Raw genomic sequence first — 17,408 nt, 5'->3', positions numbered from 1 at the left:
AAAGTGTTAATGTTTCCATATATTATAACTTATTCTATTGTGTGTTTCACAAATTAGGTCAGAAAACCAGTTTCATCATTCAAAGTAGTTACTTATTTTGATGATAGTTTGTGTTAATGAAACCTTTGTCTCAATGTGCAAACAGTTACAACATTTCCTTAAATGCAATATATATATATATATATATATATATATATATATATATATATATATATATATATATATATATATATATATATATATAAAAAGAAAGATGATGAGACTTACCAAACAAAAGCGCTGGCAGGTCGATAGACACACAAACATACACACAAAATTCAAGCTTTCGCAACAAACTGTTGCCTCATCAGGAAAGAGGGAAGGAGAGGGAAAGACGAAAGGATGTGGGTTTTAAGGGAGAGGGTAAGGAGTCATTCCAGTCCCAGGAGCGGAAAGACTTACCTTAGGGGGAAAAAAGGACAGGTATACACTCGCACACACACACACATATCCATCCACACATACACAGACACTGTTTGTGTGTCTATCGACCTGCCAGCGCTTTTGTTTGGTAAGTCTCATCATCTTTCTTTTTAAATATATTTTTCCCACATGGAATGTTTCCCTCTATATATATATTAGAGGGAAACATTCCTCGTGGAAAAAATATATCTAAAAAGAAAGATGATGAGACTTACCAAACAAAAGCGCTGGCAGGTCGGTATACACACAAAATTCAAGCTTTCGCAACAAACGGTTGCTTCGTCGGGAAAGAGGGAAGGAGAGGGAAAGACGAAAGGATATGGGTTTTAAGGGAGAGGGAAATAGTCATTCCAATCCCGGGAGCAGAAAGACTTACCTTAGGGGGGGAAAAGGACACACACACACACACACCGTCCGCCGCTCGTGGTCTCGCGGTAGCGTTCTCGCTTCCCGAGCACGGGGTCCCGGGTTCGATTCCCGGCGGGGTCAGGGATTTTCACCTGCCTCGAGATGACTGGGTGTTTGTGTTGTCCTCATCATTTCATCATCATCCAGGACAGTGGCGAAATTGGACTGAGCAAAGATTGGGTCATTGTACGGGCGCTGATAACCACGCAGTTGAGCGCCCCACAAACCAAACATCATCATCACCACACACACACACACACACACACACACACACACACACACACACACACATCCATCCGCATATACACAGACACAGGCAGACATTTGTAAAGGCAAAGAGTTTGGGCAGAGATGTCAGTCGAGGCGGAAGTACAGAGGCAAAGATGATGTTGAAAGACAGGTGAGGTATGAGCGGCGGCAAATTGAAATTAGAAATTTGCGGAGATTGAGGCCTGGCGGATAGCGAGAAGAGAGGATATGCTGAAGGGCAAGTTCCCACCTCCGGAGTTCTGACAGGTTGGTGTTAGTGGGAAGTATCCAGATAACCCGGACGGTGTAACACTGTGCCAAGATGTGCTGGCCGTGCACGAAGGCATGTTTAGCCACAGGGTGATCCTCATTACCAACAAACACTGTCTGCCTGTGTCCATTCATGCGAATGGACAGTTTGTTGCTGGTCATTCCCACATAGAAGGCTTCACAGTGTAGGCAGGTCAGTTGGTAAATCACGTGGGTGCTTTCACACGTGGCTCTGCCTTTGATCGTGTACACCTTCCGGGTTACAGGACTGGAGTAGGTGGTGGTGGGAGGGTGCATGGGACAGGTTTTACACCGGGGGCGGTTACAAGGGTAGGAGCCAGAGGGTCGGGAAGATGGTTTGGGGATTTCATAGGGATGAACTAAGAGGTTACGAAGGTTAGGTGGACGGCGGAAAGACACTCTAGGTGGAGTGGGGAGGATTTCATGAAGGATGGATCTCATTTCAGGGCAGGATTTGAGGAAGTCGTATCCCTGCTGGAGAGCCACATTCAGAATCTGATCCAGTCCCGGAAAGTATCCTGTCACAAATGGGGCACTTTTGGGGTTCTTCTGTGGAAGGTTCCGGGTTTGAGTCTTTCCGCTCCCGGGGTTGGAATGACTCCTTACCCTCTCCCTTAAAACCCAAATCCTTTCGTCTTTCCCTCTCCTTCCCTCTTTCCTGATGAGGCAACCGTTGGTTGCGAAAGCTTTTATATATATATATATATATATATTTAAAAAGAAAGATGATGAGACTTACCCAACAAAAGCGCTGGCAGGTCGATAGACACACAAATAAACACAAACATACACACAAAACTCTAGCTTTCGCAACCAACGGTTGCCTCGTCAGGAAAGAGGGAAGGAGAAGGAAAGACAAAAGGATTGGGTTTTAAGGGAGAGGGTAAGGAGTCATTCCAATCCCGGGAGCGGAAAGACTTACCTTAGGGGGAAAAAAGGACAGGTTTACACTCGCACACACACACATATCCATCCACACATACACAGACACAAGCGTCTGCTTGTGTCTGTGTATGTGTGGATGGATATGTGTGTGTGTGCGAGTGTAAACCTGTCCTTTTTTCCCCCTAAGGTAAGTCTTTCCGCTCCCGGGATTGGAATGACTCCTTACCCTCTCCCTTAAAACCCAATCCTTTTGTCTTTCCTTCTCCTTCCCTCTTTCCTGACGAGGCAACCGTTGGTTGCGAAAGCTAGAGTTTTGTGTGTATGTTTGTGTTTATTTGTGTGTCTATCGACCTGCCAGCGCTTTTGTTGGGTAAGTCTCATCATCTTTCTTTTTAAATATATTTTTCCCACGTGGAATGTTTCCCTCTATTATATATATATATATATATATATATATATATATATATATATATATATATATATATATATATATATATATATATATATATATATATAGAGAGAGAGAGAGAGAGAGAGAGAGAGAGAGAGAGAGTTATAATAGAGGGAAACATTCCACGTAGGAAAAATATATCTAAAAACAAAGATGATGTGACTTGCCAAATGAAAGTGCTGGCAGGTCGACAGACACACAAACATACACACAAAATTCAAGCTTTCGCAACAAACTGTTGCCTCATCAGGAAAGAGGGAAGGAGAGGGAAAGACGAAAGGATGTGGGTTTTAAGGGAGAGGGTAAGGAGTCATTCCAGTCCCGGGAGCGGAAAGACTTACCTTAGGGGGAAAAAGGACGGGTATACACTCGCGCACACACACACATATCCATCCACACATATACAGACACAAGCAGACATATATTTTGTATATGGCAGATAAGGGCAAAAGACATTAATTACACAAGGTGTAAATTAGAGTTCACCATAAGTTGCATGAGGTTGTATTATGCTCAGGCAGAATCATGACTAATGGAGGGAATGTGACTGACAACTCGGCATACTATCCACAATGCTGCACAGCAAAACAGCAGGCATCACAGTATATCAGTATTGCAACTACTACACTCCTTCAGTTTCTTCAGTATGACACACCATTCACCATCATGGAGATTATTCGTATAAAGATAATGTGTGGCATTTCTGCTGAAAGTGTGGTTTTCTTAAGTCACCCAAGTTGGATGCTGGCACACAATGGCCAGTTTTCGAATAGGAGTTTGTGCTCTATCTGTAGGTGTCTCAGTGGCAGTGGGATGTTAAAAAACCTACTTTGGCTACTTAATAATTTTGCAGTTGCCTATAAAAATTGGTGGTGGGCCTATAAATTGGGTGCAAGAAGTTTGAAGGCATTTTAAAATAGATTTTTGGAAATAAATGTGGAATGTACTGCAGGAAGATTCAGCTTAAATTTTGGCAAAGGAAATGGTGTTTTGTTATGACTACAGATATTTGCGGAAAGCTGTCACTAAACAAGAAGGGAAGAGCTTGTAAATGGGTAGGCTGTCTGTAGGCTTGTCTCCAGAGAAAACAGTTTGCAACGCAGAAAAGAAAAATGAGAAACATAAGTATTTGAAAGACCATCAAAACTAACACAAGGAAACCATTTTACTGGTGAAAAGCATTTGCAATTATTGCAACCTCTAAATGTGTGAGCAATTGAGAATGCAAATTTTGGCTAGAAATATTTATTATAATAATTGATTATGATGTCGATGGATTCAGCCTCAGTGGTTTTGTTTCTATTGAGATATAATAGGTTTTGTGAGTTTGAAAAAAATCCACAATCAGGTTTTAGTATTACTTCTGTACCAACAGAAAAATAATCCATATCTGAAAGTAATTCCTGAAGATACAGATGTAGCTCCAACATGTGCCAATATATTATGTAGAAAAATAAAATATTGTGGCTGGAGCTATTTAAAAGTAAGTTGCAGCCAGCACTCATTGATGAAGTGTTGTTAATATTAATTTAGTTGTGGGTTCTGTGAATAACAAATGCTTTCAGATTTCTAGAATTCTTTATTTATTCGTATCATGTTTGCAGACAGCACGAGTGGATAAAATGATACTTCAGAAACTACAGTAAAACTGTATCTGTGCCTCAGCGTGTAAACTGTTGATGTAGTATGGAAAGTGGGATTTATGATTGTCTTGACAACTTGACTCTGTACCTGTCCCTGAAAGCTTGAGTTGTCACACGAAACTGACCTAGCTGACAAAATTTTATGTAAGAGTGTTATTACAAGAAACTGTGTTCCCACATTACTTTCCTGCATGGGGTGGATGTTGCACATGGTGTGTGTCAACCGGAGAAATTGTGCAGCAATTTGTCATAATTGTCATGCCTTGGAGACAAGAAAGTAGTCATTAGCTGTGATGAAACATCACATAAGATCTGTTGTGATAAAGGTTTTACAGAAGAATAGCCTGATAACTGTTTAAAAAATAATACAGGATACACAATACAAATTAAATTTAGAATTCAACAGTTTGTATGTGGTTCCAAATGATAGTATATTGGAGTAATGACAACAGTCCATTAAAGAACTAATGCCAGCAAAACAACAGTGTAAGGGCACTGGTAACCATGATTTTGAGTATCCTAAACAACAAAAATGTGACGGTGAAACAAATATCAGTACAGTATACAAATTGGTGTCATCGTTTATCGTCAGCTTCTCAGATAATAATCTTATTTTCATTTCCATGTAATCTACACTAACTACAGAGGATATCATTGGTGACTGAAACAGGTTGCAGACCTACTGTGACACGATATGGTCAGAGAGAGAAAGCTTTGTCACAAGTTGCATAACAACATCAGCAGAGAAGAGTGAGAAGACACTGTGCTTTAATTTGTGCCCCTCTCACCCTCCCACCCACACCCCTACAGGCTAGCCAAATACTTAACCAAGTTAAGGGTGGGTGCTTGTTCATTGCTGGCCATTGACATTACAATGTCAGGAAGATAGAAAGTAACAAAATTTTACATACCCTGCATGTGTATTATAGAAGGTAGGACACACAGTGAAATTGGGGGGTGTAAGGGGTGTGAAATGTAATAAGAGCTGCCACTTGTGGCAGCAATTGTAGCTCTAACTTGGCCAGGCATTATAAAACTGAGTCTTAAATGACATAAACGGGTAAGAGATTTTTAGAACATGCTGCCCAAGGCAACAGTCACACCCTTTTCTGTACCATAGTAGGTCAGAACAGCACAGATAATGTAGTCTTGGCATTACCTTGATGGTTGTCCCCTAACACATCAGAAATGTCAACATTACTGGCTCCACAAAGCAGAGGTGAGATCATGTTGTGTACTCCACAGCACCCAATACAGTCACACTAGGTACTGGGCTTGTATGATGACAAAAAAATGCAATCTGATAATATGCATTCTTCTCGAAGATTCCACATGCAGGAACATCCATCATTCTGCTGCACACAGAACCAGGACTTGTCTGAAAAGACATGGTGTCCATTGTTGTCCTTGGCCGCACCACTGTTATGGACGTTGGAACAAAACTGAGAAAGTATTCCTTGTAAAATAAAAGTGCAGGGGAGAATCTCTAACAAAGTGGTGCATCTGCAAAAAATTAGGGAGACAATTGATAGCTTCTGTTCTACTTTTGGTCTAATTTTCCTACTTAATATTATCTGAATAGCAGGGCAATTTTGTTGCAAGGCTCATTGGATCTTTGCCACACCCTTCATCTGTATTTACATTAGTACTTCTTTTGCCACGTTACAGTGTATGGCTGTGTGCGCGCATTGTGTACCACAATTACTGCGTCCGCAAACTTTCTTTTCCATTGACAGACAGTGCTACAAACTAATTTCTCTAATTTCAAAACCGTGGTTCTTTTATTTATTTATTTATTTAGTTATTTATTTCATCTAATAAGATTAGGGCGTTCAGGCCCCCCTCTCACTTCGGGTTCCACACATTATTTTTTACACCACAATCCCCTAAGAAATGACAATTTTAATATGACTAATAATAATAATAATAATAATAATAATAATCCAACAGACATGGAACACTTCTGGAGCAACATATGGTCAAACCCGGTACAACATAACAGACACGCACGGTGGATACAAGCAGAAACAGACTCATACAAGATGATACCACAAATGCCTGAAGTGATAATTTTGCAACATGAAGTCACCCGAGCAATTAATTCTACGCACAATTGGAAAGCCCCTGGAAATGATAAAATAGCAAATTTCTGGCTAAAGAAGTTCACCTCAACACATTCACACCTAACTAAATTATTTAACAATTACATTGCAGACCCATACACATTCCCTGATACACTTACACAAGGAATAACTTACCTGATACCTAAAGATCAAGCAGACACAGCAAACCCAGGAAAATATTGCCCCATAACATGCCTGCCAACAATATACAAAATATTAATTTTAGTCATTACACAGAAATTAATGACACATACAACACAGAACAAAATTATAAATGAAGAACAAAAAGGGTGCTGCAAAGAAGCACGAGGATGTAAAGAGCAACTGATAATAGATGCAGAGGTGACATATCAAGCTAAAACTAAACAAAGGTCGCTGCACTACGCATACATTGATTACCAAAAAGATTTTGATAGTGTACCCCACTCATGGTTACTACAGATATTGGAAATATACAAAGTAGATCCTAAATTAATACAGTTCCTAAACATAGTAATGAAAAATTGGAAAACCACACTTAATATCCAAACAGATTCAAGTAGTATCACATCACAGCCAATACAGATTAAGTGTGGAATATACCAAGGAGACTCATTAAGTCCTTTCTGGTTCTGCCTTTCTCTGAACCCACTATCCAACATCCTAAATAATGCAAATTATGGATACAATATTACTGGAACATACCAACACAAAATCACACGTTTGCTATACATGGATGATCTAAAACTACTGGCAGCAACAAATCAACATCTCAACCAATTACTAAAGATAACAGAAGTATTCAGAAATGATATAAATATTGGTTTTGGAACAGACAAATGTAAGAAAAATAGCATAGTCAAGGGAAAACACACTAAACAAGAAGATTACATATTGGATAACCACAGCGACTGCATAAAAGCGATGGAAAAGACAGATGCCTATAAATATCTAGGATACAGACAAAAAATAGGAATAGATAACACAAATATTAAAGAACTAAAAGAAAAATATAGACAAAGACTAACAAAAATACTGAAAACAGAATTGAAAGCAAGAAACAAGACAAAAGCTATAAATACTTATGCTATACCAGTATTGACCTACTCATTTGGAGTAGTGAAATGGAGTAACACAGACCTAGAAGCACTCAATACACTTACACGATCACAAAGCCAGAAATATAGAATACATCACATACATTCAGCAACAGAAAGATTCACATTAAGCAGAAAGGAAGGTGGAAGGGGATTTATAGATATAAAAAACCTACATTATGGACAGGTGGGCGATTTAAGAAAATTCTTTATAGAACGAGCAGAAACTAGCAAAATACACAAAGCAATCACTCATATAAATACATCGGCTACACCATTGCAATTTCATAACCACTTCTACAACCCTTTAGATCACATAACATCAACAGATACGAAGAAAGTAAATTGGAAAAAGAAAACACTACATGGCAAGCACCCGTTTCATCTAACACAGCCACACATAGATCAAGACGCATCCAACACATGGCTAAGAAAAGGCAATATATACAGTGAGACGGAAGGATTCATGATTGCAATACAGGATCAAACAATAAACACCAGATATTACAGCAAGCATATTATTAAAGATCCCAATACCACAACAGATAAATGCAGACTTTGCAAACAACAAATAGAAACAGTAGATCACATCACAAGCAGATGTACAATACTAGCAAATACAGAATACCCCAGAAGACATGACAATGTAGCAAAAATAATACATCAACAACTTGCCATACAACATAAACTAATAAAACAACACGTTCCCACATACAAGTACACACCACAAAATGTTCTGGAGAATGATGAATACAAATTATACTGGAACAGAACGATTATAACAGATAAAACACCACCACATAACAAACCTGACATCATACTCACCAATAAAAAGAAGAAATTAACACAACTAATCGAAATATCCATACCCAACACAACAAATATACAGAAGAAAACAGGAGAAAAAATTGAAAAATACATCCAACTGGCTGAGGAAGTCAAGGACATGTGGTATCAGGATAAAGTTGACATTATACCAATTATACTATCAGCTACAGGAGTCATACCACACAATATCCACCAGTACATCAACGCAATACAGCTACATCCAAACATATTTATACAACTACAAAAATCTGTAATTATTGATACATGTTCAATGACCCGAAAGTTCCTAAATGCAATATAACATATACCGTACAGTTAAAAGGAAGTCACGCTTGATCAAGGTCCGCGTCACTGTCCATTTTTGACCAGACATAACGTCTGAGAATAGAAAGAAATAATAATAATAATAATAATAAGGCCCGGGAAAAGAATAAGCCTCCGGTATGTTCTGCCAGTCGTAAAAGGCGACGGAAAGAACAAACCACTAATAGGGCTAACCCCCCTTTTAGTGTGATTAGTTGGTTCAGGACAGAACTAATGAAGCCTCGGACAAGCACTGTCATGGTCGGGGACGATGCTTGAACCCTATGCCAGTCCACAATGGTAACGACACTGCTAGCCACACGGAAAATGATTTAAATCAAAATAGAGGTGTTTTGCAGGATATGGTTCCTGCAACCACTCTAGAAGGAAAACAAAGACAGATGATGAGATGGTCAGATGAAGTTAACCGACACCTCATGTTCTGTTATTACCAAGCAACAAACTTAGGAACCAACACAACTGGATACAGATCACAAGTATACACAACATTTATTATCAGATACTCAGAATTAAAATTTTTAACAGAACGATGACTAGCTGATCAGATCCATGTAATAATAAAAAATAACAGGATACCCCAGTCAGAATTAGAAAACATCAAACTCCAAGTACAACAAATACTGGAACAAAATAATGTGCAATCAGAAGAAAAAGAAGAAGAAGAAAATACAGTAATGGACTCAAACATCCCAGAGCAAACAAACAAAGAACAACACGCATCAATTAAACAATCAGAGGAAAACGAAATCTTAAGACAGCCACCAGAACAAGCACAAATAGAACACGAAGTGACACACATGTTAGATATAGAAGAAAAATTCCAGCTGACATATATAGAATACAAAGACACAAATACAGACATTAGACCATTCTTGCATAGACCCCCAAATAACCCACAAGTCGAAACAACAATAACAACTATCAACACAGTCATACACAACAAAATAAATGAAAATACAACTATGGAAGAGTTACAACTACTGGTTTATATAGGAGCACTCACTACACTAAATATACACACTAGGCAGAGATCAGAACCAACCAACACACAGAAGAAACCCACAAAACCAGCATGGCAACACAGGCTACAAATCAGAATAGAAAAACTGAGAAAAGACATCGGACAGCTAACACAATTTATAAGAAATGAAATATCAGACAAAAAATGAAAAAGGTTAGGTAAAATCTCACAACAAGAAGCGATAGAGCAATTAGATGAAAAGAAGCAGAAATTGCAAGCATTGGCCAAATGACTTAGAAGATACAAAAAAAAGTGAAAATAGAAGGAAACAAAACCAAACATTCAACACAAACCAAAAGAAATTTTACCAGACATTAGATAAAACACACATTAAAATAGACAATCCACCAAACATAACAGACATGGAACATTTATGGAGCAACATATGGTCAAACCCGGTACAACATAACAGGCATGCATGGCGGATACAAGCAGAAACAGACACATACAAGATGATACCACAAATGCCTGAAGTGATAATTTTGCAACATGAAGTCACCCGAGCAATTAATTCTACTCACAGTTGGAAAAGATAAAATAGCAAGTTTCTGGCTAAAGTAGTTCACCTCAACACATTCACATCTAACTAAATAATTTAACAGTTACATTGCAGACCCATACAAATTCCCTGATACAGTTGCAGATGGAATAACTTATCTGAAACCTAAAGATCAAGCAAACCCAGCTAAATATCGCCCCATAACATGCCTACCAACAATATACAAAATATTAACTTCAGTCATTACACAGAAATTAATGACACATACAACACACAACAAAATTATAAATGAAGAACAAAATGGCTGTTGCAAAGGAGCACGAGGATGTAAAGAGCAACTGATAATAGATGCAGAGGTGACAAATGAAGCTAAAACTAAAAAAAAGTCGCTACACTATGCATACATTGATTACCAAAAAGCTTTTGATAGTGTACCCCACTCATGGTTACTACAAATATTGGAAATATACAAACTAGATCCTGAAACTTAATATCCAAACAAATTCAAGTAGTATCACATCACAGCCAATACAGATTAAGCGTGGAATATACCAAGTAGACTCATTAAGTCCTTTCTGGTTCTGCCTCGCTCTGAACCCACTATCCAACATCCTAAATAATGCAAATTATGGATACAATATTACTGGAACATACCAACACAAAATCACACGTTTGCTATACATGGATGATCTAAAACTACTGGCAGCAACAAATCAACAACTCAACAAATTACTAAAGATAACAGAAGTATTCAGCAATGATATAAATATTGGTTTTGGAACAGACAAATGTAAGAAAAATAGCATAGTCAAGGGAAAACACACTAAAGAAGAAGATTACATATTGGATTACCACAGCGACTGCATAGAAGTGATGGAAAAAACAGATGCCTATAAATATCTAGGATACAGACAAAAAATAGGAATAGATAATACAAATATTAAAGAAGAACTAAAAGAAAAATATAGACAAAGACTAACAAAAATACTGAAAACAGAATTGAAAGCAAGAAACAAGACAAAAGCTATAAATACTTATGCTATACCAATATTGACCTACTCGTTTGGAGTTGTGAAATGGAGTAATACAGACCTAGAAGCACTCAATTCAATTACACGATCCCAATGCCACAAATATAGAATACCTCACATACGTTCAGCAACAGAAAGATTCACATTAAGCAGAAAGGGAGGAGGAAGGGGATTTATCGACATAAAAAACCTACATTATGGACAGGTAGACATTTTAAGAAAATTCTTTATAGAACGAGCAGAAACTAGCAAAATACACAAAGCAATCACTCATATAAATACATCGGCTACACCACCGCAATTTCATAACCACTTCTACAACCCTTTAGGGTTTAGATGTACAATACTAGCAAATACAGAATACCCCAGAAGACACGACAATGTAGCAAGAATAATACATCAACAACTTGCCATACAACATAAACTAATAAAACAACACATTCCCACATACAAGTATGCACCACAAAATGTACTGGAGAATGATGAATACAAATTATACTGGAACAGAACGATTATAACAGATAAAACAACACCACATAACAAACCTGACATCATACTCACCAATAAAAAGAAGAAATTAACACAACTAATCGAAATATTCATAGCCAATACAACAAATATACAGAAGAAAACAGGAGAAAAAATTGAAAAATACATCCAACTGGCTGAGGAAATCAAGGACATGTGGCATCAGGATAAAGTTGACATTGTACCAATTATATTATCAACTACAGGAGTCATGCCACACAATATCCACCAGTACATCAACGCAATACAGCTACATCCAAACGTATATATACAACTACAGAAATCTGTAATTATTGATACATGTTCAATTACCCGAAAGTTCCTAAATGCAATGTAACATTTACGACACAGTTAAAAGGAAGTCATGCTTGATCAAGGTCCGCATCACTTTCCATTTTTAACCTGACATAACGTCTGAGAAATGAATATAATAATAATAAAAATATAATAATAATATGATTTGCTGTTACCAGGCCAACATTTAAATCTCTAATGAAGGTTAAACACTTACAAAATAAAATGAAAATCACAAAACTAATAAAATACAGACTTATTATAACAAAAGAATCATTCAAAAATATCAAGATGGAATTAAATTTGCTAAATGTGGCAACTGACCAGAATTACCCAAAGAAATTAATAATGCTGCCCAGAACACATTTGAGTCAGTCAAAAATAAAAATAAAATATAGTGGAATGAAATACATGAAGCTGCAACAGAGGACAAAAAGAAAGGGAAAAGTGGAAATGTTCAAGAAAAAACTGAACGCTATGAACAAGGGACGTTGCCATCGGTGGGGTGACTTGCATGCCTCAGTGATGCAACCATGAATGGGGGAGGGATGTGTTTAGAGGCCAGACAAATGTTCGGTTCCTGAAGAGGGGCAGCCGCCTTTTCAGTAGCTGCAGGGGGGACAGTCTGCATAACAGACTGATGTAGCCTTGTAACATCAACAAAAAAGGCCTTGCTGTGCTGGTACTGTGGACAGTTGAAAGCAAAGGGGAACCAGATCAGTAATTTTTCCCGAGGACATGCTGCTCTACTGTGTGATTAAATGATGATGGCATCCTTGTAGGTAAAATATTCCTGAGGTAAAATAATCCACCATTCGGAGCTGCTGGCGGGGACTATTCAAGAGGATGTCATCGTCATGAGAAACAAAACTGGTGTTCTACGGATTGGAGCATGGAATCTTAGATCCCTTAATCAACCAGGTAGGTTAGAAAATTTAAAAAGGGAGGTGGATAGGTTGAAGTTATAATGGGAAATAGTGAAGTTTGGTGGCAGGGGGAACAGGACATCTGGTCAGGTGAATACAAGGTTAAAAATACAAAATCAAATACAGGTAATGCAGGAGTGAGTTTGATAATGAATAAGAAAATAGGGATGGGGGTAAGTCACAGTGAACAGCATAGTGAACACATTATCCTATACAAGATACATGGTATTTCTATAAGAGTGTGCAAATATTTAACAGGATGTATAGGATGCTTCACTGAACACTTCCTTTGGGGTAGGGAACCTGGGATTGGAGAAGCCAGCTGAAGGAGGTAGTACGCATAAAATCACATTATTGTGTACTTTTTTATTTACATTAGTTGCAGTTACCTGCAAATACCATCATTGACACAATGAGTGTACTATTTGTGCTGTATCTTACAAAATGTGCTGAAACTGATGGCAAGCATGACATTGCCAAACAAGATTCTGATACACCCTGACAAATACACCTGGTGTGTTTCGAATCGCATCACAGACAGCTCCAGTTCTGGCAATTAATTCCATCTCCATATCCACGGGGTTCTCTTACACAAGTGACTATAGATATCCCCACAGGAAATAATCAGGGGGATTCAGGACAGGTGACCTCGCAGGCCATAGAATAGGACCTCTCCTTCCAATCCAGCGAACAGGAAATATAGCATCGAAATGGCTGTGTACATCTGCACTGAAGTGAGGCTATGCACTGTCATGTTGTATCCACATCCTCTCATGAACAGCCATGAGTTGTTCTCCAACAACTCAGGTAGAACTCTTTGCACGAATCTCAAGTATGGGTGGCCGTTCAGACGGCCAGGTAGAAGATATGGCCCAAATATCTACAACGAGAAATGAATGGGTCTGTCGTTAATTAATAGCATGTCCTGTCACGGGATGTGGTAAAGATATCCCCACAGGAAATAATCAGGGGGATTCAGGACAGATGACCTCGCAGGCCATAGAATAGGACCTCTCCTTCCAATCCAGCGAACAGGAAATATAGCATCGAAATGGCTGTGTACATCTGCACTGAAGTGAGGCTATGTACTGTCATGTTGTATCCACATCCTCTCATGAACAGCCATGAGTTGTTCTCCAACAACTCAGGTAGAACTCTTTGCACGAATCTCAAGTATGGGTGGCCGTTCAGACGGCCAGGTAGAAGATATGGCCCAAATATCTACAATGAGAAATGAATGGGTCTGTCGTTAATTAATAGCATGTCCTGTCACGGGATGTGGTAAAGATATCCCCACAGGAAATAATCAGGGGGATTCAGGACAGATGACCTCGCAGGCCATAGAATAGGACCTCTCCTTCCAATCCAGCGAACAGGAAATATAGCATCGAAATGGCTGTGTACATCTGCACTGAAGTGAGGCTATGCACTGTCATGTTGTATCCACATCCTCTCATGAACAGCCATGAGTTGTTCTCCAACAACTCAGGTAGAACTCTTTGCACGAATCTCAAGTATGGGTGGCCGTTCAGACGGCCAGGTAGAAGATATGGCCCAAATATCTACAATGAGAAATGAATGGGTCTGTCGTTAATTAATAGCATGTCCTGTCACGGGATGTGGTAAAGATATCCCCACAGGAAATAATCAGGGGGATTCAGGACAGGTGACCTTGCAGGCCATAGAATAGGACCTCTCCTTCCAATCCAGCGAACAGGAAATATAGCATCGAAATGGCTGTGTACATCTGCACTGAAGTGAGGCTATGTACTGTCATGTTGTATCCACATCCTCTCATGAACAGCCATGAGTTGTTCTCCAACAACTCAGGTAAAACTCTTTGCACGAATCTCAAGTATGGGTGGCCGTTCAAACGGCCAGGTAGAAGATATGGCCCAAATATCTACAATGAGAAATGAATGGGTCTGTCGTTAATTAATAGCATGTCCTGTCACGGGATGTGGTAAAGATATCCCCACAGGAAATAATCAGGGGGATTGAGGACAGGTGATCTCGCAGGCCATAGAATAGGACCTCTCCTTCCAATCCAGCGAACAGGAAATATAGCATCGAAATGGCTGTGTACATCTGCACTGAAGTGAGGCTATGTACTGTCATGTTGTATCCACATCCTCTCATGAACAGCCATGAGTTGTTCTCCAACAACTCAGGTAGAACTCTTTGCACGAATCTCAAGCATGGGTGGCCGTTCAGACGGCCAGGTAGAAGATATGGCCCAAATATCTACAATGAGAAATGAATGGGTCTGTCGTTAATTAATAGCATGTCCTGTCACGGGATGTGGTAAAGATATCCCCACAGGAAATAATCAGGGGGATTCAGGACAGGTGACCTCGCAGACCATAGAATAGGACCTCTCCTTCCAATCCTGCGAACAGGAAATATAGCATCGAAATGGCTGTGTACATCTGCACTGAAGTGAGGCTATGCACTGTCATGTTGTATCCACATCCTCTCATGAACAGCCATGAGTTGTTCTCCAACAACTCAGGTAGAACTCTTTGCACGAATCTCAAGTATGGGTGGCCGTTCAGACGGCCAGGTAGAAGATATGGCCCAAATATCTACAATGAGAAATGAATGGGTCTGTTGTTAATTAATAGCATGTCCAGTCACAGGATGTGGTAAATACAGTACAAAAGAGCTACCGTATGGACAAGTAAAGTAAACAAAACCTGCTTTATGACTTCCTAGTGATCAGGCTCGTCCTTGTTTCCTTGCAGGAAGTAAAAAGAATGTACATGTAAATAAACAGCATAGTATGTGTAAACTTGTATGGTAGTAGGTTATAAATAAGCTGAAAAACAATAATGCTAGACAAAGCAGTAGACAAGTTTACTTCTATATCTCCTTAAGCTAGCTTCTCTGATTCCAGGTTCCCTACCTCAAATTGTTCAGTGGAGCATTCTCTATGTCCTGTTACATTTTCGCACACTCTTACAGAAATGCCCTGTAGATATGAAATCCACATATACCACAGTAGTACAGGTTTATATGCCAACTAGCTCTGCAGGTGATAATGAAATTGAAGAAATGAATGATGAGATAAAAATAGTTAAGGTAGACAAAAATGTAGTTGTGATGGGAGACTGGAATTCAATAGTAGGAAAAGGAAGAGAAGGAAAAATAGTTGGTGAAAATGGACTGGGGAAAAGGAAAGAGGAAGCCACCTGGTAGAATTTTGCACAAAGTGTAATTTAATCATACAGTGAGAGAGAGATTTCAGAACCAGGTTTTACATTGCAAGATATTTCCAGGGGGAGATATGGACTCTGACCACAATTTACTGGTTATGAACTTTACAGAGGTTCTATACAAGGGAGATGAATTTGAAGGCAATATTACAGAAGTGGAAGAAGGTATAGATGAAGGTGAGATGGGAAGCTAAAGAAATTGCAAAAAGATTTGAAATTATGGAGATGGGACCTGGGTAATTTGAAAGAACCAGAGGTTGTTGAGAGTTTAAGAGAGAGCATTAGGCAACAGTTAACTAGAAGGGAAAGGAATACAGAAGACAAATGGGTAGCTTTAAGAGATGAAATAGTGAAGGCAGCAGAGGATCAAATAGGTAAAAAGACAAGGCCTAGTAGAAACCCTTGGATAACACAAGAGCTACTGTATTTAATTGATGAAAGGAGATAATACAAAAATCAAGCAGGTGAAAGAGAATGCAGACTTCAAAAAAATGAGACTGACAGGAAGTGCAAAACAGCTAAGCAGGAATGGCTAGAGGGCAAATGTAAGGATTCAGTAGCATGTTTCGTTAGGGAAAAGGTAGATACGACTGTTCAATCATCCAATGCTTATGCTCCTTACACCAAGTGAGGGGTCATTTGACATTTACTGGCATGATGTGTGGCATATGAGCAGCCGCTCGATCATGAAATCCAAGTTTTCTCACCTCCCGCTTAACTGTCATAGTACTTGCAGTGGATCCTGATGCAGTTTGGAATTCCTGTGTGATGGTCTGGATAGATATCTGCCTATTACACATTACAACCCTCCAACTGTATGGAAGCGAAACCTGGGCAGTGAACAGGTAAGACAAGAAGAGTATTGAAGCTTTCGAAATATAGCACTACAGAATGATGCTGAAGGATAGGTGGATAGATCGTGTAATTAATGAGGAGGTACTGACTAGAATTGGGGGAACAAGACATTTGTGGCACAAATTGACTAAAAGAAGAAATCAGTTGATAGGACATTTTCTGAGACATTTATGGTTCACCAATTTAATATTGCAGGGAACTGTGAGGGGTTAAAATGTTAGAGGGCAACCAGGAGATGAATAAAGTAAGCAGATTCAGAAGGATGTAGGTTGCAGTAGGTGTTCGGAGATGTAGAGACT

Source organism: Schistocerca cancellata, chromosome 4, assembly GCF_023864275.1.
Source record: "Schistocerca cancellata isolate TAMUIC-IGC-003103 chromosome 4, iqSchCanc2.1, whole genome shotgun sequence".
Classification (NCBI taxonomy): Eukaryota; Metazoa; Arthropoda; class Insecta; order Orthoptera; family Acrididae; genus Schistocerca; species Schistocerca cancellata.
The sequence above is the reverse complement of the archived record's forward strand: the minus strand, read 5'-3'. Positions refer to the sequence as shown.